This window comes from Garra rufa, chromosome 1 (genome assembly GCF_049309525.1).
Source record: "Garra rufa chromosome 1, GarRuf1.0, whole genome shotgun sequence".
NCBI lineage: Eukaryota > Metazoa > Chordata > Actinopteri > Cypriniformes > Cyprinidae > Garra > Garra rufa.
The window spans coordinates 41,310,114-41,337,299 of record NC_133361.1 but is presented as its reverse complement, the minus strand read 5'-3'; the positions used below and the strand labels follow the sequence as shown (position 1 = coordinate 41,337,299).

At 37.0% G+C, this 27,186-nt stretch overlaps 1 protein-coding gene and 1 long non-coding RNA gene across 2 annotated transcripts in view; one reads left to right on the top strand and one right to left on the bottom strand.

Annotated features, from left to right (window-relative positions):
* shank1 (SH3 and multiple ankyrin repeat domains 1) overlaps nucleotides 1–27,186 on the bottom strand; it is a 172,155-nt gene that overhangs the window by 29,240 nt on the left and 115,729 nt on the right. The gene's annotated exons all lie outside the window — the stretch shown is intronic.
* LOC141335331 (uncharacterized) lies at nucleotides 2,907–6,081 on the top strand. The gene is made up of 4 exons (XR_012355611.1): nucleotides 2,907–3,266; nucleotides 3,543–3,628; nucleotides 3,899–3,988; nucleotides 5,793–6,081. It is a non-coding gene; the product is annotated as an uncharacterized lncRNA (long non-coding RNA).

The window sequence follows — 27,186 nt, the reverse complement described above, 5'->3', positions numbered from 1 at the left end:
AGGGGTTACGAGAAACCAGCGCAAACGTCCCCTCGTGAGTGATCGTTCTTCATTTCCTGAATGTACACATGCAAATCACACACACCCAATAGAGAAGACAGAAGAACCCAATAGCATCAACCCCTTCCAGTGAAGCGAACTCCTCTAAATCAGCAGCTAATAGAGCATATTCTCTCTCCATCCCACACACACACACACACACACACACACACACACACACACACGCTCACACGCGCAGAAACACACACCGGTTTAGCATTCTGTCCATCAGAGCAGCGGTGTATCTGGCTGGAGGCAGACATTGTATTCTGCGGCCGTTAACAGAGAGACAGAAGCTGCGATTCACACACACGCGCGCACACGCATGCATGCAGCTGTGGAGACGCGCTACGCTGGCTAATGCGCGAGCGAGCGCTCGCTCTTCCGCACATAGACACACGCACACGTCCGAACGCGCACACACGCGTGCATTGCAACACATCCCTGCCTGTCGATCCACTCCATCACTCCGGCTCGTTCCTTGCACACATGCGGCGCTCTCTCGAGCCCACCTCACTCCCTCCCTACCGACCGTGAGAAAAACATGAAAACAGCCAGTACCTGTAAATGAACCAGACGCTGCGATTCATAGGGCCTAGCGACGGCCAGGACGACGAGAGGGAGAGGGAGAGAGAGAGATCCTCCTCTCCGCATCCTCCCATCGCCATTTCCCCCCCCTCCTCCTCCTCCTCCACCTCCTCCTCCTACTGCTGCTCCTCTTCCAGCCAGAGAACAGCAAGCGAGAGCCGTGCGAGGGGAGGAGAGGAGGAGAGAGAGACGGAGAGAGTGAGAACGAGGGCCTAGCTCTCCCAACCCTTTCATACTTAAGACGGAGAGAGAGAGAGAAAGCGAGAGAGAGAAAGAGAGGGAGAGAGAGCGATGGTTCACTGTGACTGCGACAGAGGAGGAGGGAGAGCGAACGAGGCAAGGAGAAAGAGAGGGAGGGAGGGCGAGATAGAGGGACAGAGAGAGAGAATGTGTGGTTGGAAGACATGGTTTAGCATGAAAGAGGAGAGAAATGATGTAATTTGATGGAAGGAGAGAGGGAGAGAGAGGGGCTTGAGGTGACTGAGTTTGTTTGCTGATTAGCTAATGCATGCATTGAATGTAAAGGACGCTAGGAGGTCCAGTTCTCACAGGAAGGAACGAATCGCAGGTGTCTGTTACAGTATCTGAACTGCTCCAAAACGCAACAGCGCTCATGGCGCGAGGCGCTTAAAAAACAGCGACGCAACAGTCACAAGTGTTCATCTAGTGCGTGTTTACGTAGAAAAAACCAGCACATGGCTAATGCGTGCACACCTGCTGCAGTACAGGAGATCAAACCGTCGGCAAGGTGCAATTGAAATGCCAAGCACCGGTTTCACTAGGGCAAGACAACTGTCACACACACTCATCTGTCTCTCTTTTACTCCTCCCTCTCATGTACACATCTGCTTCTTCCTGTCTTCTTCAGCAGAACAGAGCGATGTTTCTATCACTGCCTCCACAAGTCACTGTTTTCCCATTCATAAAACTGGCAGCAGCCTTTGAGAGGTAGAGAGAGACAGGGAACGAACGAGAGAGGGAGCGACAGAGCACTCTCTAGTGCTCTTGTCGGGTAGCCGTAGAGCACTACAGCTCTGAACCACCATCCGCCTATTACATCATCAATATCACCAGCTACTGAATGAACGAACGTTTGTTTTTTCAGTGCTATTTTTAATGCTGTGGCCTGTAGTCACACCTGATTCACAACCTTCAGATTAGCTGTTCACTGACTGACACGTAATACAGCAGTTTGAGGGAATGGGATATGTGACCCTGGTCACAAACCAGTTTTAAGTAGCACGGACGTATATTTGTAGCAATAGCCAACAATACATTGCATGGGTCAAAATGATCGATTTTTTTTTATGCCAAAAATCATTAGGATATTACGTAAAGATTGTGTTCCATGAAGCTATTTTGTACATTTCCTACTGTAAATATATCAAAACTTCATTTTTAATTAGTAATGTGCATTGCTAAGTACTTGATTTGGACAACTTTAAAGGCAATTTTCTCACTATTTAGATTTTTTTGCACCCTCAGATTCAGATTTTTAAATAGTTGCATCTCGGCCGAATACTGTCCTATCCTACCAAACCATACATCAATGGAAAGCTTATATATTTAACTTTAAGGTGGTGTATAAATCTCAATTTCAAAAAATGGACCCTTATGGTTTTGTGGTCCAGGGTCACAAGGATTTCGAAAATTTTGTAAATACAAATGCAATAGCCAAGACGACAGAAGTGAGACTCATGTAACTAACATTAGGATAAATATTGTTTTAGTATTAGCCATATTAAGATAAATCTGCAGCAAAATACCTCTGAGACTGATTAGACACAGATGCTAACTTTACTCAATTAAATGGTTAGCTGCATTTTATTATGTGTATCTGCACTGTAACCGATTTTTGTAATTTGAACAGTATTTTACTGTAATATCTACAGTAAGATACTGTAAAATGTATATACAGTATTTTACTGTAAACTGCAAAGGATTATGGGAAAATATATGATCACTACTGTAATTATCCACTACTGTAAATCCGTTTACAGTAAACTACTGTAAATTTACAGTAGTGAACTTGCCCGCGAAAAATTGACCAATGGCAATGGCGATTTTTTTTCTCTCCTGCTGAGAGGAAGTGGCGGTAAAAAGGACAAAAGGAGAAATGTTGCACCAATAACTTGACAAAAAGGTTAGTATATTATTTCTGTTTTATGAAAAACTGAACAATTTTAAGATGTTTCACTTGTTAACAGGAAACTAACAATATTCATCGTGTTTTGCATGTCGGTAGCCTTTTTTTCTGACTGACGGCCGGGGCGCCGCCATAACGGTGAAAACATGGACTGGTGAGTAACTTAAGGTGACATATATTAGTCGAAATAAAACTTTAGTGAAACCGAGAAACGCGTTTGTATATTGTGCTGCCCTTTAATGCAAGTTAACTCGTCTGACGAGCCCTTAACGTTACTCAAGCTTAACGGCGAACTGAGGTGAAATACTGAGGTAACGTAAAGTGCGTTAAGCAACACCGCTTTTTCTGTGGAGATTTTAAATAGTATTTTCAAGCCCTTCTTTTGCTTGTTATTTTCAAGTTTCTGGTCTGGATGTCGTCTGTAACGTCGGAGGTGTATTTTGGATCTTCTTCTTGTGAATGACTGCCATAGTATCGACGATAACATGAACTGGTAAGCTAATAATGTCCATAAGCCGAAGTTGACAAACTCAACGTTAACGTTAGTCACAGAGCGGCATAATATCGTTTCAACGCTGCTTCTTTATAGCTGGCAAGGTAATTCTCTTCAAATGATGTTTAAGTAAGAAATGTGTCAATGTCGTATGTAACTTTATAGACGGTCCCTAAATTCAGTGACAGACGTGACATAAACAGCGCGCTAACATGAAACACTGAGGTAAAGCTGAAACACCGCGGTTAAGTGCTTCTTTTGTGTTTTATTTTCAAGTTTGTGGTCTCGTGGTCATGTCGTCTGCATCAGAGGTGTATTGGAGCCTTTTCTGGTGATTGCCGTCGTCGCAGTGCAAACAACAGGTAACGTTAAGCTTTTGCTTTCGTCAACTTAACTAATGTTAACGTTACTAAATTAGCCACAGGCTGCTGTTCTCCACTAACTCACAGAACGGGTTAACATTTTAAAGAGAGTAACGGGCTAGCAATATATTAATATAGCAAGTTTTGCTAATAAATATTATAAATGTTTATTTTATTAAAAATGTAAATTGTATTACTGTACAGTAGTTGTCTTTTCTGATCATAAACTATAGTAACACTAAAAGGGTGTTGTGACACTGTCTGTTACAGGAGATTTCTCCAAGCACTAACTGGATGCTGACCATCAAGGGCAGAATCATCACACAGCCAGCTGTCCATTTTACAGACATGCAGAATAAGGTAACCTAAAACATATTTTGTTTTACATTGCATTTACATTCATGCATTTTTCAGATGCTTTTATCCTAAGCAAGTTATATTGTATTTAAAGTAGGGATGCACCGATACGAATCGGCCGATCATGCTTGCGCGTTTTGTCAGTAAAGCCGGTTCTGTAATCAGCGGTAAATGCCATCTGGTGCGTGATTTAACGTTGAGCCGTATATACTACACACAGCCATTGTTCACTGACGAGCTGCGCAAATCAATGTTCATTATCAGTGTGAATGTGCGCAGCTCGTCAGTGAACAACGGCTGTGTGTAGTATATATACGGCTCAACGTGAAATCACGCACCTGATGGCATTTACCGCTGGTTACAGAACCGGCTTTACTGACAAAACGCGCAAATGATCGGCCGATGAGGATCGGTGCATCCCTAATTTAAAGTACACATTTGTAAGGTATTTATTTCCTGGGAATGTTTTTATTACCATCAAGATTGAGTTTGCATGCGCATTAAAATTATTTCTATTAAACCAGCATTTAAACAGCAAAATGCAGCTGCTTCAGGTATCTTTAACTTACTGTAACCTTTAAATTCATAATAGCAATCTTACTGTCTGTCAATTTAGATTATTGTTACTGTAAAACAACAAATATAGATTTTTAATCATAGTAGGCCTATTATATGCACAGACTTTCTAGGAAACACACACCTGTTTAGAATGTTTATATGAACAGATTGGTTAGCATTTAGCATGGTCCGTGGCAGACTTTACTAAGTGTCAGGGCAACAAAATTCAATAAACAAGAATGTAATATTAAGTGATTTAAAGGAGAACTCCGGTGTGATTTTGACCTAAAGTGTATTGAATCATGATACCGACTGTAAACGTACCTTGCATATCTCATCTCGTCTTGTCCACTGCAGTCCGAAATCTGGGGTCAGTTATCCGATGCTCACAACAGGTTGTCAATGAGAGTCAATAGGGCATCGAAGAAGCCATGTAAATAAATCACTGTTTTACGCCATTTACGAGGCACAAAGTTGCTCCACACTTCATTGGTAGACTTCCAAGGGCCCTGACATTTAAAACGAGACATTGAGAACTCAGAAAAAGCACCGGTAGTTTATTTACAAGTAGATTTATACAGACAGTAACTGCAAGAAGTTTAGCGGCCGCCGCCATCTTAAATTTAGTCACGATAAGTCGAGTGTCGAGCACGAAGGAAACTACAACCTGATAAGTTGATAACCTGATAAATTCCTTGGTGCTCGACACTCGACTTATCGTGACTAAATTTAAGATGGCGTAAAACAGTGATTTATTTACATGGCTTCTTCGATGCCCTGTTGACTCTCATTGACAACCTGTTGTGAGCATCGGATAACTGACCCCAGATTTCGGACTGCAGTGGACAAGACGAGATGAGATATGCAAGGTACGTTCACACTCGGTATCATGATTCAATACACTGTAGGTCAAAATCACACCGGAGTTCTCCTTTAAATCAAGAAGAAAATATTGTCTTTTTGCTCCATTTAGTAAAAACGGTTCTTAACAAAGCCATGTTGTGCATCTCTGCACACAGCAGTGTTTCATTACTGAATGAATTTACCTTTTTTAAACACCTAGAATCAGTGACTTACTGACCCATTCATAAAATTCTTTATAAAAAAAATTCAAGAAAAAGTTTCTTCAGTTTTTTTTCTTACTACTGCGTTCGTATGTAGTATATCATTTTTTTTTTTTAAATGCATACAGCACCAAGTTTGACAGTTGAGGCAAATTCTTTAAACACTGTTTTTCTTGTGCTTGCAGGTTTGTTCAGACAGTCAACCTTTGTGGCAGCAAATGCATTGACAGTCACAGATCAGATGGACTTCTGGAAAGAGGGTGCAAACAGCAAGCATCAGCCTGAATCCCATTCTGCCGTTTCTCATCAGAGAGCTTGTCAACTTTGACTCAAAACTACTAAAATTTAACACAACACAAACACATTTTTACTGTATGATTTTATTTTATTTACACTACCAGACAAAGCTTTTGAACAGTAAGATTTTAAATGTTTTTAAAGAAGGTCTCTTCTGCTCACTAAGCCTGCATTCATTTGATCCAAAGTACAGCAAACACAGTACACTTTTGAACCATTTTTATTATTTAAAATAACTGTTTTCTTTTTGAATATATTTTTAAATGTAATTTATTGCTGTGATCAAACCTTAATTTTTAGCATCATTACTGCAGTCACATGATCCTTCAGAAATCATTCTAATAATTTGATTTTCTGCTCAAAAACTATTATTATGATGTTGCTGAAATTATTATAATGCTAAAAACAGTGGAGTACATTTTTTTTTCAGGTTTCTTTGATGAATAGAAAGTTCAGATAAACAGCATTTATCTGAAACAGAAATAGTTTGTAACATTATGAATGTCTTTATTATCACTTTTGATCAATTTAAATCATCCTTGCTAAATAATATCTTTCTATTCATCAAAGAATCCTGAAAAATCTAAAAATTAAATTTATCAGCATACTAGAATGATTTCTGAAGGATCATGTGATACTGAAGACGAGTAATGATGCTGAAAATTCAGCTTTGATCAAAGGAATAAATTAAATTTGGATCAAATTAATGCAGGCTTGGTAAGCAGAAGAGAATTCTTTAAAAAAATCTTAGTGTTCAAAAACTTATGACTGGTAGTGTACTTACTTATTTTTGCTTTTCAGTATGTGTATGTTTGCCATGATACAAAGTCTCTGTACTTAAAAAGAAAATGTTCAACAATTAAAAAGAATATTATCAGAACTAATGCTTATGAGTTATTGTGATTTTTATGGGGTTGGGTGGTAAAAATCTTGAATTACAGTGCTGTAGGTTAATTGGATTGTTTTTACAGGTAAAAATGTTTAAAATAAATGAAAATAAACTCTATAGTACTGATACTGTAATTGAAAATACAGTAAAAATACTGTAATTGAAGATACAGTAAAAACACTGTAAATGAAATTACAGTAAAAATAATGTAAATGAAATTACAGTAAAAATACTGTAAATGAAATTACAGTAAAAATACTGTAAATGAAATTACAGTAAAGACCTTTTAGTACTGTAAATGCACTTACAGTATTAATACTGTAAACATTTTTACAGTAACTTACTGGCATCCAGCTGCCAGTAAGTTACTGTAAAATTTACAGCAAACTTTTTACAGTGTGGTATTGTTTTTTTTCTCTGCTGTTACGACCAAATCTCTTATGACTCTCTTATGCTTACAAAAATACTGTAAAACAGTATTATTACATAAAACTATTAAGATTTTAAATAACTGTAATTTATGCTTGTGAAGCCAGAGCTGAATTTTCAGCATCATTACTCCAGTCTTCAGTGTCACATGATCTTTCAGAAATCATTTTAATATGCTGATTTGCTGCTCAAGAAACATTTCTTATTATTATCAGTTACAAACAACAATATTTTTGTGTAAACCATGATTAATTTGTTTGTACAATTATAAATGCCTTTACTGTCACTTTTGATCAATTTAATGCATCCTTGCAGTATATACTTTATGTAACAGTGTTCATTCCAGTGTACAGTATTTTATGGAACTGCAAAATATACTTGTCAAAAACATCACCTGTAAGCTTTTCCTTGTCCTAGTAATTAACATGTCTCTTGCTTTGAAACTTTTTAAATAAGAAGTTAAGAAAGTAATAAGAAAGTAATAAGAAAGTTCTTAAATAATACCTTTGCAAACAAAGTAATTACGCTGGATTATACTTAGATAAAACATTTGTGATGTGATCTTCTGTCATTTTTAGGAAATTCGAAAAATAGGTCACATGTCAATTTTTTTTGGTCAAAATTAGGTTTTCATTCAATTATTATTCTATAACATCTTGTCTAGCATCTCTGTAAATATCTTGGCAAAATTCACTTGTTTAGTGCAGAAAAAAAGACGGTTTATTGCAGCAAGCAGAAAACTGTCTTTCTCTCATGTTAAGAACGCTCTGCGTAATATGCATGGCTAAGATCTTGATTTGGACAACTTTAAAAGCAATTTTCTCTATTTTTTTTTTTTTTTGCACCCTCAGATTTTCAAATAGTTGTATCTCAGCCAAACATTTCCCTATCCTAACAATAATTTCAATAGAAAGCTTATTTATTCAGCTTTTAGATTGATTGGTTTTATGGTCCAGGGTCACATATTGTATTATAAAGCATTAATTACAAGAGTTACGGTAAACTCTTTAGGAATTTAAGGGATATTAAGGGATATTTAATTAAGACGTTAACGTTTAAATGCCTAAAATAACACAATAAGCATTTTGTGCAGAGTTGAGTATGACTCATTTATAATTAATAATTGAATAAAATATTTACATAATTACATAATTAATTATCTGTCAAAATGTAATTGGCGTGTTAATGAGCTCAATGTTTGTAATGGTCCAAGAGTCTCCGCATGTTAATCAGACTAATAAGCAGACCATGGGTCAGCGACATTAGCCACGCATGCTACATGTACCAGTTGAGTAATCACTGTCACATGAGCAACAAGAGCAAGACAGAATAATATAAATTTCACTGGCCACTGGACAGAGTCAAGCAGATCTGTTTACTTACACGACCGATTATTGGGAAAGAAAAGATACAACAATCTCACGCTCTTCTCAGTGCCTTCTAAAGAGTATGCGGATATCACTCGTCTTTGGTGTATTTTTCATCCTCTCTAAACCTGTTGCTCTGTCCCTGTCACTGCACCGTGGCAGATGTATATACTTCCACACCCATCTGCTTCCTCTTCTGCCTTCTGTCCATCTGACCTTTGTTCCTTCCTCTTCCTCTGCTTGTCCTCCCACTCCTATCACACTCTGTCCCTCTCTGCCCTTTATTTTTTTTTCTGTCTTCTCTTATTATCATAGTTCTACACTGACACTGCCCCTTACTTCCGCAATGACCTTGAGTAGAGGCTAAAAACCACTTAAAGGGATAGTTCACCCAAAACGACAATTTGTCATCATTTACTTACTCTCATGAGTTTTTTTTTTCTTCTGTGGAACAAAAAATGTCCAAGCTGTACTTTTCCATACAATAAAGTGACCACGGCTACTAAGCAAGATTTTCAGTAAATCACGACTTTGAATTTGAATCATGACTGTTTTTTACACAAATCTTATGGTATTGCATCAAATGACTTTTAATATAAAGTGTTCTATACATACGTTGTAAAGACTATATACAGTGAGGTCAGTAAGTATTTGATCACCCTGTGATTTTGCAAGTTCTCTTACTTAGAAATCATGGAGGGGTCTACAATTTTCAGCATTGGTGCATTTCCACTGTGAGAGACAGAATCTAAAAATAAAAATCCGGAAATCACATTGTATGAGTTTTTAACAACTTATCTGTGAATTATTGTGTCAAATAAGTATTTATATATAGTCAAAAAATTGTAATATTTGGTACAGAAGCCTTTGTTAACATTTACAGAGGCCAAACGGTTCCTGTAGTTCTTCACCAGGTTTGCACACACTGCAGGAGGGATTTTGGCCCACTCCTCCATACAGATCTTCTCTAGATCTGTCAGGTTTCGGGGCTGTCGCTGAGCAACACAGAGTTTCAGCTCCCTCCAAAGATTTTCTATTGGATTTAGGTCTGGAGACTGGCTAGGCCACTCCAGACCCTTGATATGCTTCTTACGGAGCCACTCCTTGGTTTTCCTGGCTGTGTGCTTTGGGTCATTGTCATGTTGGAAGACCCAGCCACGACCCATCTTTAATGCTCTGACTGAGGGAAGGAGTTTTTTGCCCAATATGTCACAATACATGGCCCCGTTCATCCTCTCCTTAATACAGTGCAGTCGTCCTGTCCCCTGTGCAGAAAAACTCCCCCAGAGCATGATGCTTCCAGCCCCATGCTTCACTGTAGGTATGGTATTATTGGGATGATACTCATCATTCTTCTTCCTCCAAACACGGTGAATGGAGTTAAGACCAAAAAGTTCTATTTTGGTCTCATCTGACCACAGGACTTTCTTCCATGACTCCTCTGGATCATCCAGATGGTCCCTGGCAAATTTCAGACGGGCCTGGACATGGGCTGACTTAGGCAGGGGAACCTTCCGTGCGATGCAAGATTTTAAACCATGACGTCTTTGTGTATTACTGATAGTAGCCTTGGAAACGATGGTCCCAGCTCTCTTCACGGCATTGACCAGCTCCTCCTGTGTAGTTCTGGGCTGATTCTTCACCATTCTTAGCATCATTGATACCCTACGAGGAGAGATCTTGCGTGGGGCCCCAGTCCGAGGGACATTGACAGTCATCATTAGCCTCTTCCATTTTCTGACAATTGCTCTAACAGTTGTTCTTTTTTCACCAAGCTGCTTGGCAATTGCCCTGTAGACCTTTCCAGCTTTGTGAAGGTCTACAATTTTGTCTCTTGTGTCTTTTGACAGCTCTTTGGTTTTGTTCATGGCTGTATCCGAAATCGCCCCCTATACCCTCAAATAGGGCACAATTTGAGGGGACAGCCATTGTAAGTGGTGTTCGAAACCATAGTGGATAATCTGGAGTGCACTCATTTAATCCCATAATGCACCCCAAAAACGAGTGCACAACCGTTGTACACTCAACAGCTAAAGATAACCCATAATGCACTGTGAGAGTCACGTGCCGATTGAATTCCCGTTCCGCGTCTCACCAGAAGATGGCGCCCGCAGCTGAATCATCCATTCGTTCATTTTACAACGCGCTCGTCCACACCATAATATAGCGTACAACAGGTACAAGTTCGTTGTAAATATAGAATTAAATTGTTTAACTAGGGTTTATACATAATTTCCGTGACAGAGTTCAGTATAAATCATTTAATCTTACTACTGGAACTGCCCATTTTTAAATGATTATTAAACCGCAAGAAAACTATGCAAAAACGGCAGTCCTTCCGGTGCACTTAGTGTTTTCATTCACTCCTTCAAGTGAACTGTATGAGTGGACTAATGTAGGGAATAGTGAATAGGGTACAGGGGGCGATTTCGGATACAGCCCATGTTGCTACTTAGACTTTGGCTGATTGTGCGGTGCACAGGTGTCTTTATGACAGCTAACGACCTCAAACAGGTGCTACTAATTTAGAATCATGAGCAGAGTGTAGCTGGACTATTTAAAAGCAAAATAACAGGTCTTTAACAGATCTCAAAACAAAACAAAACAAAAAAAAACAGCTGTGGATCATTCAGGTAACAACACAGTATAAGAATCAAGGGGATGTAAACTTTTGAACGGGGTCATTTTTATAAATGCAACTTATTTTCTCTTGTGGACTATATATGTATATATATATATATATATATATATATATATATATATATATATACACACACACACACACACACACACACACACACACACACATATATATTTATTCACAATTTGTACCCGATTAATTTTTTTGAGCCTACCATAGCTACAGAATTGTATATTTATTATAAAATGTCCGTGGACTACTTTGCCATTTTTTTTTTTTATTTACAGCTTTTTCCAAATGAGGCTACTTCATTTCTATCATGACAACTCTCTGAAGATTTTAGCATGGTAATGGATATGAAAACGTTGATGTATTTCGCGGAATAGATCTGCTACTGCTGTTGTTGTTGTAGATTATTGCTGCTGCAAAACAAGTACAGGAACTTCCTACTACCAATACATACTACCTTCCTACTACAATACATTCCTACTACCAATACATATGATGATACAGTGCAGTGAACATTTAGCAATACTGCTGCTCCACAAATAAAAACCCGTAACAGATCTATACAGGTGGATCTGGGAAGGTGGAGGGTTTTAGAGGAACTCATAAAGCATGCTGCAAAATGCTCAAGTGAATGCTGACCAGCTTGTGCCAAGTAATTTATTGCTGTGAACATCATCAGTTTGTGTTAACAACACATCAGCAAGTACCATCTAGAGTTTCATGACAAAACTTGCCATTTATGCAGATTTATCAGGACTGTGGAAATCCTTGTTCTTCAAAAGAAACAAACAGTTGTGGGGACAAATTAGAATAATGTGTTTCTTGACTTTTAGTTGTTTTAGCAGATTTTAATGCTTGTTTTGTCCTAATTTTAATTATTTTAAGTCATCTTGAGGCCCCCTTAGAGGTTTGCTGATGCTATTTAAGAACCACCGCCCTACACTGGGAAAAAATGGTAAATTAACTGTTCTAATCTAAATGAACTGGTTTTAGGTCAAAAATATTATCAACCAAAATACATTCAATTATACCAACAAAATTAATTGTATTGGATAGAATTAGCTCCTTAATGTAACAATTGCAGGTTACCACATTTTACAGTATAAAGTCTGCATTACTTTAAATACATATGAAAGCGAGCAGCTTGGTCATTCGGCTAAAATTCTCATAGTGTTTAGCAACAAAATGATGACAGAATGATCAATTTAGGGTGATCTATCCCTTTAAAAACAAGCACACCAATGTACCCACCAGACAACGCATGCACAAGAAGGTAGATAGAGACCCCTCCCCCTACCCCTGTCACCTCCCTCTCCTTTAACAATGTCTGTAAACAAAGCGGAACCTATGAATGAAGGAGGAGAGCGAGCGAGGGAATCGAAAAAGAGGGAAACGCAGCCACGCATCTCCATCTCTCAGGAGAAACACGGCCATGGATGAGAGAGCTGAGAAGAGAAAGACATGGACAAGAAGAGGAAGAGAGAGCTAAAGGGGAGAGAAAGCAAGAACTCACATCATCTCTGTCAAAGCCTCTTTCGTTGGATGTCGATGTTGGTCCTCGCTGCCCTCCCCCTCCGTCTCCCTCTGCCTCCTTCGCTCTCTATGGCATTGCTGGATCCACAATCTACTGCCTTATTCCTCCTCTTTCTACAACTCTCACACTCTTTCTGTCCTTCAGCATGGTAGCCTACACCACACCGCTGTTCATTCAGAGCATGTGTGTGATGAAGAGAGTGAGAGAGAGAGAGAGAGAGAGAGAGGAGGGGAGAACGAGCGAGAGCTAGCAAGAGAGAGGGAGAATCAGCAGGAAGAGAGGGGGTAAGGAAGTGTGGATAGTGGCAGACGGCGTATGTGTGCCTGTACAGTACAGTATGTATTGGTACGCGTGTTCCCATATCTGTATCGACGCCAGAAAACTTGCTGGCACGTTTTCAGCGCAAGACTGCGCAGCCGTGCTCGTGCGAACTCGTTCGCTGAACTTTTACCTGAAATTATACTGTACGTCCTTGACCCTATTACGCAGATCACTGTCCTATAAAGGGATCACGTGCGCTCGGGAAGGGAAAAAGAGAGTGCTGCAGGGTGCTCAGGGACAGGGACGCTGGAATTGTGACACAGTTGAGCTTGCACGGACCGGAGGAAGACGAGGAGCAGAGAAGAATGATGCAGAGAGAGGAAGTTGCTATTAAAATGATGAAAATTGATGAAACTGTTTTTATAGCATTTAATCTAGGTTAATATAATCTTACGAATCAAACTATACATAATGCATTAAAATTTAGTGCTGTCAATCGACTTTTCTGAAATGATTTGTGATTAATCGCGATTAAGGTGAGTATCAATGATACCAATATTACTCATGTCTCTAGGAAATTATTATTTTTTCCCTAACTATTGATTATAGCCACTCAACATTACAGTATAATTGAGAGCTATCCATTTTAAAATGTATTAGACTTTTAAAAATAACAACTTCTAATTTAATGAACTTAAAACGATCTTCACATAAGCCAGTTATCTACTTGTGCCCTTCAGCAAGTAGGTAACTGAATAAAGTTATCAAACACTAAATTAAATATAGATGAATCCTTGAAGCTACAAAAGTTATTGACTTCCTCTTTTTTTATTTTGTTCTTTGATTAACAGCAGATGGGTTATTAGGTCATTTGACTGCTATTACTTTAATAGCTTCCGCTGCTGAGCGTGATGCATATCTGACATGCATGCTCATAGTTTCATTTGCGCTTTAATATGAAATTATTAGAGTCTACATTGCGCACCACCGCATTTGTGCATGAAAGTGAAGCGCGTGCTACGAGCACAGTATAGCGGCTGCCAGAAAGGTAAATTCATTTTTACTGACATATGTGACCCTGAACCACAAAACCAGCCAGGTTGTGTCAGCGATTTTAAGCCTGAACGCTGATTGGTTGGAACACTGTTTTGCTGTGGAATCGTTGGTTGGTAGCACCGATTGTTTTTTTGGCATATCTCGGACCCTAGGCTGACCAGAGAGACGCGTTTTTTTTTTTACAGCTGATTTATGGGGCAGGCAGCGAGCGGATCATGAAGAAAGGTCAGCTGAATTTGACACTTTATGTTTCAGGCTTGAAATCGCTGATACAACCTTTAAGTTTGACACGGGTATATCTTTTATGCCAAAAATCAATAGTATATTAAATAAAGGTCATGTTCCATGAAGATATTTTGTAAATTTCTTAACATAAAATTTTTTAATGGTTTTTAAAGATGCCTATGCTCATCAAGGCCACATTTATTTGATAAAAAAACTGATTTTTATTTAATATTGTGAAATATTATTTCAATTTAAAATAAATGTTTTTTTATGTGAATATATAAAAATGTACTTTATTCCTGTGATACAAAGCCAAATATTCAGCATCATTACTCCAGTCTTCAGTGTCACATGATCCTTCAGAATATTTTTTGGATACTTTTTTCAGGATTCTTTGATCAATAAAAGGTTAAAAAGAACAGAATTTATTTCAAATAAAAAGCTTTTCTAACAACATACACTACTGTTCAAAACTTTGGGATCAGTACATTTTTATTCTTCCTTTTTTTTTTTTAAAGAAATTAATACTTTTATTCAGTAAAAAGTGACAGCATAGATTTACATTGTTAGAAAAGATGTATATTTTAAATAAATGCTGTTCTTTTTAACTTGATATTCATCAAAGATTCCTAAAAAAAACAGAATCACAGATTCCAAAAAAACATTTGGCAGCACAACTGTTTCCAACATTGATAATTCTAATAACAAATCAGCACATTAGAATGATTTCTGAAGGATCGTGTGACACTTAAGACTGGAGTAACAGCTGATGAAAACACAGCTTTGCATCACAGCAATAAATTACATTTTAAAAGTATATTAAAACAAAACTCATTTTGCAATATTACTTGAGAGTGGCAGTGTATATCAAAATTACATTTTTGATTAGTAATATGCATTGCTAAGAACTTGATTTAGACTACTTTAAAGGCAATTTTCTCAATATTTAGATTATTTAGCTAGTTGTCTCTCGACCAAATATTGTCCTATCCTAACAAACCATACATCAATGGAAAGCTTATCTATTCAGCTTTCAGATGATGTATAACTTTCAGTAACAAAAAGACTGATTTTGTGGTCCAGGGTCACATATGGCCTGACAAAACCTCATCTGACTGCAGTTCCCTGTTGGTTTACTGAAGCTCCCTCATCACCTGTACCTTTCCCGCACTCGTTCGACTAGCACCTGGCACTGAAATGAAGTTGGAGCACGCGTCTGAAAAGTCTCCTGTTTGATGTGGTCCTAAAGTTGTTCTGCGACTAAATAAATTCACTATTTGTCAAGAAAAGTCAGAAAAGAGACAGGAGCAGCAGTTGTGAGTGGGGTGGCCAACCTTAGCCCCGACCCTGTGTTATCTGCATTAAATATTTTTTAAATTATTTACCTGCGTTAACACACTAATTTTGACAGAACTATGTATAGATATACATACATACATACAAAAAAATCTGATTTAGACAAGAAAAAACTCACTACTATACTAACATGTTTCACACTTACAAGACTTACTAAGGTGCCAAAATGATTATTTTTTCTTTTGGTCATGTCAATAGTTGAAAGACGCTTCTGCATTCATTTATTCATCCATGAATCCATGCATTCATCCCTCTCTTCCTCTCTCTCTTTTGTGCCCTTCATAGCCTGACCTCCAGATGGAGTCACCACAGGGGTGGGAGGGTGATGGAGAGAAAATGAAAGAGTGCAGGGGGTGAGTAAAATGGGAGGAATTAAAAGAGAGAGAGGGAGCACAAGGGAGATTTGGAGCTGGATGAGGGGTGACAAAGCCAAAAACAGAAAGGGGGTGAAAAAATCATTAGAAACTAATTAGAATGACAGTAAAAAGTATTAATTTGTGTACATATGCGCAAATGGGAGCAAGCGTGACCAGCGAGATTCAGAGTATAAAATGAAAAATCAGATTTACTATGTGTGTATTCAGACATAAATAATTTGCTAGGCTTGTATTGTGTTGTCTTGCAGGCTGCTGGGATGAGATGAGCGTGATCTCTCTCTGTGACTGGGACAGAATGACATCACACGAAGCAGCTTTATGTTTACTGTGAGGTGCTAATGAAAAGAGCACAGCGGTGTTAATTTACCAGCACACGACTCACAGACAGTTCAGTCAGACTGAGAGAGAGAGAGAGTGAGATTACAACATGGCCACCAAAAACAGATATTACAGTCTCGCGCAAAGACAGTGCTTCATTTCATGGGCTGTCACGTAATTCGAAGGGGTTGGGACAATATTTTAGTCCCACCCTGCTCCCCAAGGCCCAGTGAGTAGGCTACACCATAGAGGGCCTCAGTAACACCCCTGATAATGTCCCTGGGTGACACATGACACATTTTATGTGAACCATCCATCGAAAGTAGATTACTGTGACTTGGGGGCCATTCACACAGAATGTGTTTTTGCATTTAAAAATGTGAGACGCAGAGGAGCGGAATGAAAAATAAAGGTCTAGAGAGACCTAAAAGCTAACTTTTACTATATTATTACACAAAAAACGCGTGCGCTGTGGTCAAGCACATTCATAGTGCACATTCACAGAGAAAATCAGTCCAATATGGAAAAGAAGCATATTAGAATGCAAAAATGTGTTTTAAAGGGATAGTTCACCCAAATTAAAATGTAGGTGACTTTGTTTCTTCAGTAGAACACAAACAAAGATTTTGAACTCAAACCGTTACAGTCTGTCACACATATAATGGCAGTCAATGGTTACCAAATCTTTAAGAGTGAAAAAAACATACACAGACACAAACAAATTAAACCCTGTGGCTTGTGACGATACACTGAGGTCTTGAGACCAGGGCTCTGAACCGGTTCAAGGAACGAAAACGAAAACCGAAAACAATTGACATTGAACAGGAACAAAAACAAAAACGAAAACAAAATCAATTTTAATCGTTCTGAACAGAAACGGAAACAGAAATTCCAAATTAACCGGTTAATAACGGTATTTTTATCGTTCTCTTTATTATATCAATTTGGCAGACCAAAAACATGAATTCAAATTGTGTGCGCAAATGCGACGGTGACGCATACACCGTAAAATGCCCGCGAAGCAGACATAAGCAGAGCCCTTTCTGATGCGACGAGCTTAAGGTTACCAAGCACCTGGCTGTTTCATGTGCAAAGGTATGTTTAGGTTTAAGTTATTGTAGCCTAATTAAAACTTGTAGTTAAAATTATGCATTACGTTTTCTTTTGCTTTTATGCATTAAATGTAAAAGCATAACTATCTGGAGTTTGAGTTTTGTTTGAGTGAAAATAGCCTATAATTGGCTATATTAGGTAAGGAATATGCCGTAGCCAGCTATGAGGTCACCGAGGTCTGGACCTCGGTCATTTTTGTATATTCAAAAATAAAATGCCAAGCTCTCTGAATGATTATTTAGCCGTTTAAACCACCTCATATCACATGAGTGTTTGCAATTCATGTTGATGCGAGAAGGTAGCGCAGTGAACGGGGCTTGAGAGCGCGTTGAGTGAGAGCGCGTGTGCAGCCTCCGTTTGTTGCCAGATCCACCTATTATACGTGTATTTTGACTCATTTTTCCAATTTATTGTGACACTTTGGGACGTTTATAAAGTGGAAAGTTGAACGTTAGTGTTACTGATATATTAATCTTATTTACAAAACACAAGATTTGAACTTATTTCGGATATCTTTTTCTTTATTTTTGTAATTGCTTGTTTTTCGTAGCAATATCCGGCAACATTGTACATTCATAAAAAAAATCTTTTAGACAATCTGTAATTTAATTGCTGACAGGAAGATAACACAATCGGTAAGACAAACGCAGCGATCATCGTTAATATCTGAAAGAAATGTATAACACTATCAAAAACAATAGCATAATACAAATCTGTTTGTTACAGAATGAAATAGGCTACTATGACAAATAACGTTACCGTTACTGGCCAGCAGGAAGACGTCTCATGCTCTTTAGTCAACGTTAAGTCATCAAAAAAACATTAATTAAAGCGGTGTTTCTCAACCTTACTTCGGACCTCAATTTTCAAACCCTAGTTACGGCCTTCAGGTGAACTCGTTTACTTTCGGTTTTAAAGACAAGAAGTTCAGATGACACGAACACGGAATTTGGTTGAATCATTTGTAAACATAATGCCAAACATGTTATTAAAAGGCACACACTATCTATCTATCTATCTATCTATCTATCTATCTATCTATCTATCTATCTATCTATCTATCTATCTATCTATCTATCTATCTATCTATCGCGCCGTGTAATAAAATAACGTTATTAACCGGTATTTTTTCTAGAAAACCGTTCTCGGAACGTATTGTTTAATGAGGAACGCAAGAACAGAAACGTTATAATATCGATTCTGCTCGGAGTGAACCGAATGGATTTTTTTTTCGTTTTTAAGCCCTGCTTGAGACACAAAACGATCAGTCTGTGCAAAAAACTAAATAGTATTTATATCATTATTTACCTCTGATCCACAGCAATGCGCATTCACAACAGCTGGCGCATGATGTGTCAACATGATCTGCCATTGTAGATGTACGTGTGGAAGCGATCTGTCACACGCATATGTCACTCATTGTTTACATAGTGCATATTGGCCTCTCAAAATGGTAATTACTTGTGCTTGTCCCGATTCAGGCAACCGATTAAAAACTAAAAGATTATGTTTCCTTTGTGCAAACTCATCTGGGAGTGTTAACTTTTTATCATCTACACTGCCAGAGCACGTTGACACATCACGCACCGGCTGATGTGAACACACTCCATACAGCTGAACGTTCCGGTGGATCAGAGGTAAATAATGATATAAATACTGTTCAGTTTTTGCACAGACTGATCGTTATGTGTCTCAAGACCTCAATGTATTGCCACGAGCCGCAGGGTTTAATTTGGTTTTGTCTGTGTGTGTTTTTTTTACTCTTAAAGATTTAGTAACCATTCATTGCCATTATATGACTGACAGACTGCAACGGTTTGAGTTAAAAATCTTTGTTTGTGTTCTACTGAAGAAACAAAGTCACCTACATCTTGGATGCCCTGGGGGTAAGCAGATAAATTGGGTTAGGGTTAGGGTTAGGGTTACCCTTAACCCTAAAGCAGATAATTTTCATTTTTGGGTGAACTATCCCTTTAAATCAATGGCACCTTACCCTATCAAAAATAACTTAATAAAATAAAAAAAATAAGTAAATAAAATAAAAATCCTTTTCTTTACAATAATTTGTTAACCTATTTTCCAGTCTTAGAATATAAAATTTGTTTAATGCAAAACAACTTAAAACAAACCAAAAAAAAAAAAAAAGAGTTAAAGATTTAATAAAAAGTTTAAAACTCCATTAAAATTAAATAAACTTATGGAACAAAAGGATATTTTGAGTTTTTGCAACCAAAACTTCTTTTTGCCACTTCTTTCTATTTTGTTTTCTACAGAAGAATGGGTGGTAAAGGCTGGGCGGTATATTGAGTTTGTACGATATATACATATATATATATACACACTGCCATTCAAAAGTTTGGGATCAGTAAGACTTGTAATATTTTTTAAAGAAGTCTCTTAGTCTCATCAAGACTACATTTATTTGATCAAAAATACTGCAACTATACTATAAAATAATCTATTTTATTTCTATTTTAATATATTTTAATATATATTTTAATTATAAATTAAATAAAAGTAACGATTTCTTATAATATTTCTTATAACAAAGAGAACTGTATATGTACTGTATATTCTTAGAAAAGATTTCTGTTTTAAATAAAAGCTGTTTTTTTTTTAACTTTTTATTTATCAAAGAACCTTGAAAAAGTATCAAAGGTTCCAAAAAAAATTAAGCAACACAACTGTTTCCAGCACTGATAATAAATCAGCATAGTAGAATGATTTCTGAAGGTTAATGTGAGACTGAAGACCGGAGTAATAATGCTGAAAAATTCAGCTTTGATCACAGAAATAAATTAGATTTTTGATGTATATTAAAAACAGAAGAATTTTGTTTTATATCATAATAATTTCACAATATTGCATTTTTTCCTGTATTATTTATCAAATAAACACAGTCTTGATAAGAAATGTATTAAAAATATATTAAAATTCTTACTGATCCTAAACTTTTGACCAGTAGTGTAAATCAATATGGTATGAGGCAATATCATTTATATACAGTTTGATAAAAGCGGATGACATAGAGTGAGCTGCGGGAAAGTTCATAATCCAGTTTGTACTTTTTTAAGGGCTTTAAAATCACTTGTAAGATATAGTTAAAATCTATAGTTTAAAGCGACTCATCCCGTCAGACGCTCTGACAGACGCATGATCTGCGCTGACAGAGACGCTGCTGTTCAATGCGTTTGAAATGTGGTGTTTTCCTCAGTGCATAACTTATATTTGACAGGTATATTCTCCATCTGTACATGTTAGAAAGTCATGGAAATATTTCCATTTTGCTGTCAGGAGTGCATTAGCCTCCACTAAACTTCAAAGACTTCAATAAAGGAGAGCTGCCATGCACACGTGTGCCAATCAGAAGGAGCGCAATAGAATAAGAGTGCACTAATTGGCCTGTCGGTAAGCCCTGTTTTTGACACATTCTGGACACAGAAGGACCAATTCTCATGGAGGAGCATTCAAGTGGGACTTAAGTATGTCATGGAGAGATATATATAAGATTTTAAAATAAATATGGTGGGTAACAAGATTAAAAAGCGAGGGTTTACAGATCACAATTCAAGCGGGAGAAGCCTCATGTTACAGTCGTCACGATCGCAGATGACAACATCCAGGATCAACACTGTTCCTGTACAGCATGGTAAAATTAAATTTACATTTAACCAGTTTAATATGGAGAGGCACTGAATTGTAAACCATTGTTTATGTGTTTTTGACTTACACTGTACATGACGTGAGAACTGCTGAGCAGATGAAAATTGTAACTTAATGAGAGTTAGACATCAAGAAAATGAATGTTGAATAATAAAATAAATTTAAATTTCCACCCAACCTCTCAGGATACCTGGAATCAGTATTACAAGTACCCCAAGCACATCGTTTTACCATTTTTGTAGCAATAACACCATCAAACCGATGAGATCTTCCAGTGTTTCTCTATAGTGCTGAAACCTAAAGATGTCCCGAGTTTCGTCCCTGTGCAACTGATACTTAACTGCCATTGGCTCATCTGTGTTCGAGGGGAGGGGCTTACCAATAGGTCAATTCTGACTAAAATATACACTTCCAGTCAAAAGTTTTTGAACAGTAAGATTTTTAATGTTTTAATGTTTCTTCTGCTCACCAAGCCTGCATTTATTTGATCCAAAGTACAGCAAAAACAGTAAAATTTCGAAATATTTTTTACTATTTAAAACTAACAGTGTAGTCTATTCTTGTGATTTCAAATTTTCAGCATTGTTAATCCAGTCACATGATCCTTCAGAAATCATTCTAATAATCTGATTTGCTGTTCAAAAAACACAAATCATATATTATTACTATTATAATCTTGAAAACAGCCGAGTAGATTTTTCTCAGGTTTCTTTAATGAATAGAAAGTTCAGAAGAACAGCATTTATCTGAAATAAAAACATTATAAATGCCTTTCTAATCACTTTTGATCAATTTAAAGCATCCTTGCTAAATAAAGGTAATAATTTCTCGAAATCCATTCCCCCCAAAAAAGCTTTTTATTTCAGATAAATGCTGATCACTGGATCTTTCTATCAAAGAATCCTGAAAAAAATGTTCCCAACTGTTTTAAATATTGATAATAATAATACCAACAAAAATGTTTCAAATCAGCATATTATAATGATTTCTGAAGGATAGTGTGACACTGAAGACTGGAGTAATGATGCTGAAAATTTAGCTTTGAAAACATTTTAAAATATATTCAAATAGAAAACAGTTATTTTAAATAGTAAAAATAATTCAAAATTTTAGTTTTTGCTGTACTTTGAATCAAATAAACACAGGCTTGGTGAGCAAAAGAGACTTACTGTTCAAAAACTTTAGACTGGTAGTGTACATTTTGCTAAAAACATTTGTAGTTGGACAATAAATGTGCCATGTGTATTCAAGTTTTAAGCCTACATGTAAGTGAATGTAATGATAGCAGTGTCTGTAAAGTGAATACTGTAATGGGGTAATCAAAATATAATGTAATTAATCTGTTTTTTTTATTTCTTTTCATCTTCAGTATAGTGAATGTACTTCTGCTTTAAAAGCATTATTTTTGTTTTTAGATTGTACCAACAATGTTAGAATGTGATGTGATCTTAGCTTCTTTTTTGCATAATTTTTAAAATAAATATATTTTTATCCTAATAGAAACATATTGAAAATGCAGTGATATTTACTGTTTATAGCAATTCAGACAAAAAATACCGGGCATGGATGTCTCACTTGGTTATGGTTAACTACTAGTGAAAATCAAGTCTACAACCGTATGGTTACCACACTGGGATTTAAACACTACACTAACTTACAGAAAATATAACGTTTGAATCGTAACGCCACACTTTAACCACTTAAATGACAACTAGATAAAAAGTTTGTTAGCAAACTTTAAGTTGGCTTGAGAAAGCCTAGCCAATAAGTTTTAAGTAGTTTTAAAAGCTTTTAGTTAAAAGAAAGTTTAAAGGTTTTCAGTTTGAAATAGTTTTAGTTTGATTAATAAAGTTTGAAGATAGATAGGCTAGATAGATCTAAATAGTTTGAAAATAGATAGATTTATAGATATAAATAGTTAGAAGATATAAATAGTTTGAATGTGGATAGATGCTAAGGTGTTGCTATGCTGTTGCTAAGGTACCCAGGGTGGTTGCTAAGGTGTTGCTATGTGGTTGCTATGCGGTTGCTAGCATTATTTAAGCAAGACTTGCAAGTCGTTAACATGATTTTTAGCATGACTAACAAGTCGCTAGCATGATTTTAGCATGACTATCAAGTCGCTAGCATGATTTTAGCATTATTTTAGCATGACTAGCAAAGTCGCTAGCATGATTCTAGCATGACTAGCAAGTCGCTAGCATGATATTAGCATGACTAGCAAGTCGCTAGCATGATTTTAGCAAGACTAGCTAGTCGCTAGCATTATTTAAGCAAGACTAGCAAGTCGCTAACATGATTTTTAGCATGACTAGCAAGTCGCTAGCATGATTTTAGCACGACTAGCAAGTCGCTAGCATGATTTTAGCACGACTAGCAAGTCGCTAGCATGGTTTTAGCATTATTTTAGCATGACTAGCAAAGTCGCTAACATGATTCTAGCATGACTAGCAAGTCGCTAGCATGATTTTATCAAGACAAGCAAGTCGCTAGCATTATTTAAGCAAGACTAGCAAGTCGATAACATGATATAAGCAAGACTAGCAAGTCGCTAACATGATTTTTAGCATGACTAGCAAGTCGCTAGCATGATTTTACCATGACTAACAAGTTGCTAGCATGATTTTAGCATGACTAGCAAGTCGCTAGCATGATTTTAGCATGACTAGCAAGTTGCTAACATGATTTTAGCACGACTAGCAAGTCGCTAGCATGATTTTAGCATGACTAGCAAGTCGCTAGCATGATTTTAGCATTATTTTAGCATGACTAGCAAAGTCGCTAGCATGATTCTAGCATGACTAGCAAGTCGCTAACATGATATTAGCATGACTAGCAAGTCGCTAGCATGATTTTAGCAAGACTAGCAAGTCTCTAGCATTATTTAAGCAAGACTAGCAAGTCGCTAACATGATTTTTAGCATTACTAGCAAGTCGCTAGCATTATTTTTCCATGTCTAACAGGTCGCTAGCATGATTTTAAACATGACTAGCAAGTCGCTAGCCTGATTTTAGCATGACTAGTAAGTCGCTAGCATGATTTTATCATTATTTTAGCATGACTAGCAAGTCGCTAGCATGATTTTAGCATGACTAGTAAGTCGCTAGCATGATTTTATCATTATTTTAGCATGACTAGCAAGTCGCTAGCATGATTTTAGCATGACTAGCAAGTCGCTAGTATGACTAGCAAGTCGCTAGCATGATTTTAGCATGACAAGCAAGTCGCTAGCATGATTTTATCATTATTTTAGCATGACTAGCAAGTCGCTAGCATGATTTTAACATGACAAGCAAGTCGCTAGCATGATTTTATCATTATTTTAGCATGACTAGCAAGTCGCTAGCATGATTTTAGCATGACTAGCAAGTCGCTAGTATGACTAGCAAGTCGCTAGCATGATTTTAGCATTATTTTAGCATGACTAGCAAAGTCGCTAGCATGATTCTAGCATTACTAGCATTTCGCTAGCATGATTTTAGCATGACTAGCAAGTCGTTAGCATGATTTTAGCAAGACTAGCAAGTCGCTAGCATGATTTTAAACATGACTAGCAAGTCGCTAGCCTGATTTTAGCATGACTAGCAAGTCGCTAGCATGATTTTAGCATGACTAGCAAGTCGCTAGCATGATTTTAACATTATTTTAGCATGACTAGCAAGTCGCTAGCATGATTTTAACATTATTTTAGCATGACTAGCAAAGTCGCTAGCATGATTTTAGCACGACTAGCAAGTCGCTAGCATGATTTTAGCACGACTAGCAAGTCGCTAGCATGATTTTAGCACGACTAGCAAGTCGCTAGCATGATTATAGCACGACTAGCAAGTCGCTAGCATGATTTTAGCAGGACTAGCAAGTTGCTAGCCTGATTTTAGCATGACTAGTAAGTCGCTAGCATGATTTTAGCATGACTAGCAAGTCGCTAGCATGATTTTATCATTATTTTAGCATGACTAGCAAGTCGCTAGCATGATTTTAGCATGACTAGCAAGTCGCTAGCATGATTTTAGCATGACTAGCAAGTCGCTAGCATGATTTTAGCATTATTTTAGCATGACTAGCAAGTCGCTAGCATGATTCTAGCATGACTAGCAAGTCGCTAGCATGATTTTAACACGACAAGCAAGTCGCTAGCATGATTTTAGCACGACTAGCAAGTCACTAGCATGATTTTAGCATTATTTTAGCATTACTAGCAAAGTCGCTAGCATGATTTTAGCATTATTTAGCATGACTAGCAAGTCGCTAACATGATTTTAGCATTATTTAGCATGACTAGCAAGTCGCTAGCATGATTTTAGCATTATTTAGCATGACTAGCAAGTCGCTAGCATGATTTTAACATTACTAGCAAGTCGCTTGCATGATTTTAGCAGATATATAGATAGATAGATAGATAGATAGATAGATAGATAGATAGATAGATAGATAAGGTTTGAAGATAGATAGATAGATAGATAGATAGATAGATAGATAGATAGATAGATAGATAGATAGATAGATAGATAGATAGATAGATAGATAGATAGATAGATAGATAGCTTAAAGCTTAATTGAGTATCAATGGCTTCTAGCAGTTTACAGTAAACATAGTTCAAACAGACATGGACTTTTGGTCAATGAAAGTCTATGGGACCGTTTTATGATTTTTAATATTAATTTTTAAGAAAACCATAACTCAAAACAGTCTGAAAAGATATAGCAATCTAAGTTAGAACAGAATGAAGATCTGACCCGAGTTTGGAGTATGTAGCTTGAACGGTCTAGGAGGAGTAGGTGTCTAAATATTTTCCGCTCAGAAAAATAAGAATAACTAGATAAAAAAGTTTGTCAAGACAAACTTTAAGTTGGCTTGAGAAAGCCGGACCAGAAAGTTTTAAGAAGTTTTAAGAAGTTTTAAGAAGTTTAAAGAAGTTTAAAGAAGTTTTAAGTTTAAAGAAGTTTAAAGTTTTAAGAAGTTTAAAAAGTTTAAGAAATTAAAGTATAAAAAGTTTTACAAGTTTAAAAGCAAGTTGCTAGTATGTTTTTAGTTAGCATGATTAGCATGTCACTAGGATGTTGTTAGCATGACTAGCATGACTAGCAAGTCGCTAGCATGATTTTATCAAGTCGCTAGCATGATTTTAGCATGACTAGCAAGTCGTTAACATGATTTTAGCATGACTAGCAAGTCGCTAGCATGATTTTAGCAAGTCGCTAGCATGATTTTAACATTACTAGCAAGTTGCTAACATGATTTCAGCATGACTAGCAAGTCGCTAGCATGATTTTAGCATGAATAGCAAGTTACTAGCATGACTAGCAAGTCGTTAACATGATTTTAGCATGACTAGCAAGTCGTTAACATGATTTTAGCATGACTAGCAAGTTACTAGCATGACTAGCAAGTTGCAAGCGTGATTTTAGCAAGTCGCTAGCATGATTTTAGCAAGTCGCTAGCATGATTTTAACATTACTAGCAAGTTGCTAACATGATTTCAGCATGACTAGCAAGTCGCTAGCATGATTTTAGCATGACTAGCAAGTCGTTAACATGATTTTAGCATGACTAGCAAATTACTAGCATGACTAGCAAGTCACTAGCATGATTTTAGCATGACTAGCAAGTTACTAGCATGATTCTAGCATGACTAGCAAATTACTAGCATGATTTTAGCATGACTAGCAAGTCACTAGCATGATTTTAGCATGACTAGCAAGTCACTAGCATGATTTAAGGATGACTAGCAAGTCGCTAGCATGATTTTAGAATGACTAGCAGGTCGCTAGCATGATTTTAACATCATTAGCATATTGTTAGCATGACTTAGAAAGAAAGATAGATGAGTTTGAATGAGTTTGAATGGATTAGAAATACAGTACATAGAAGGGAAGCTTGATTGAGTCTCAAAGGATTCTGGGAGTTTAAGTTTGAATTTTGACAGTTGGAGTTTGAAAAGTCTTGGCTCATTTGAACATTCCGTCAATGTAAGTCTATGGGATTTTTCCTATTTTTAATCAACATTTTTAGGAAAACCGTAAGTCCGATCAGTTAGAAAAG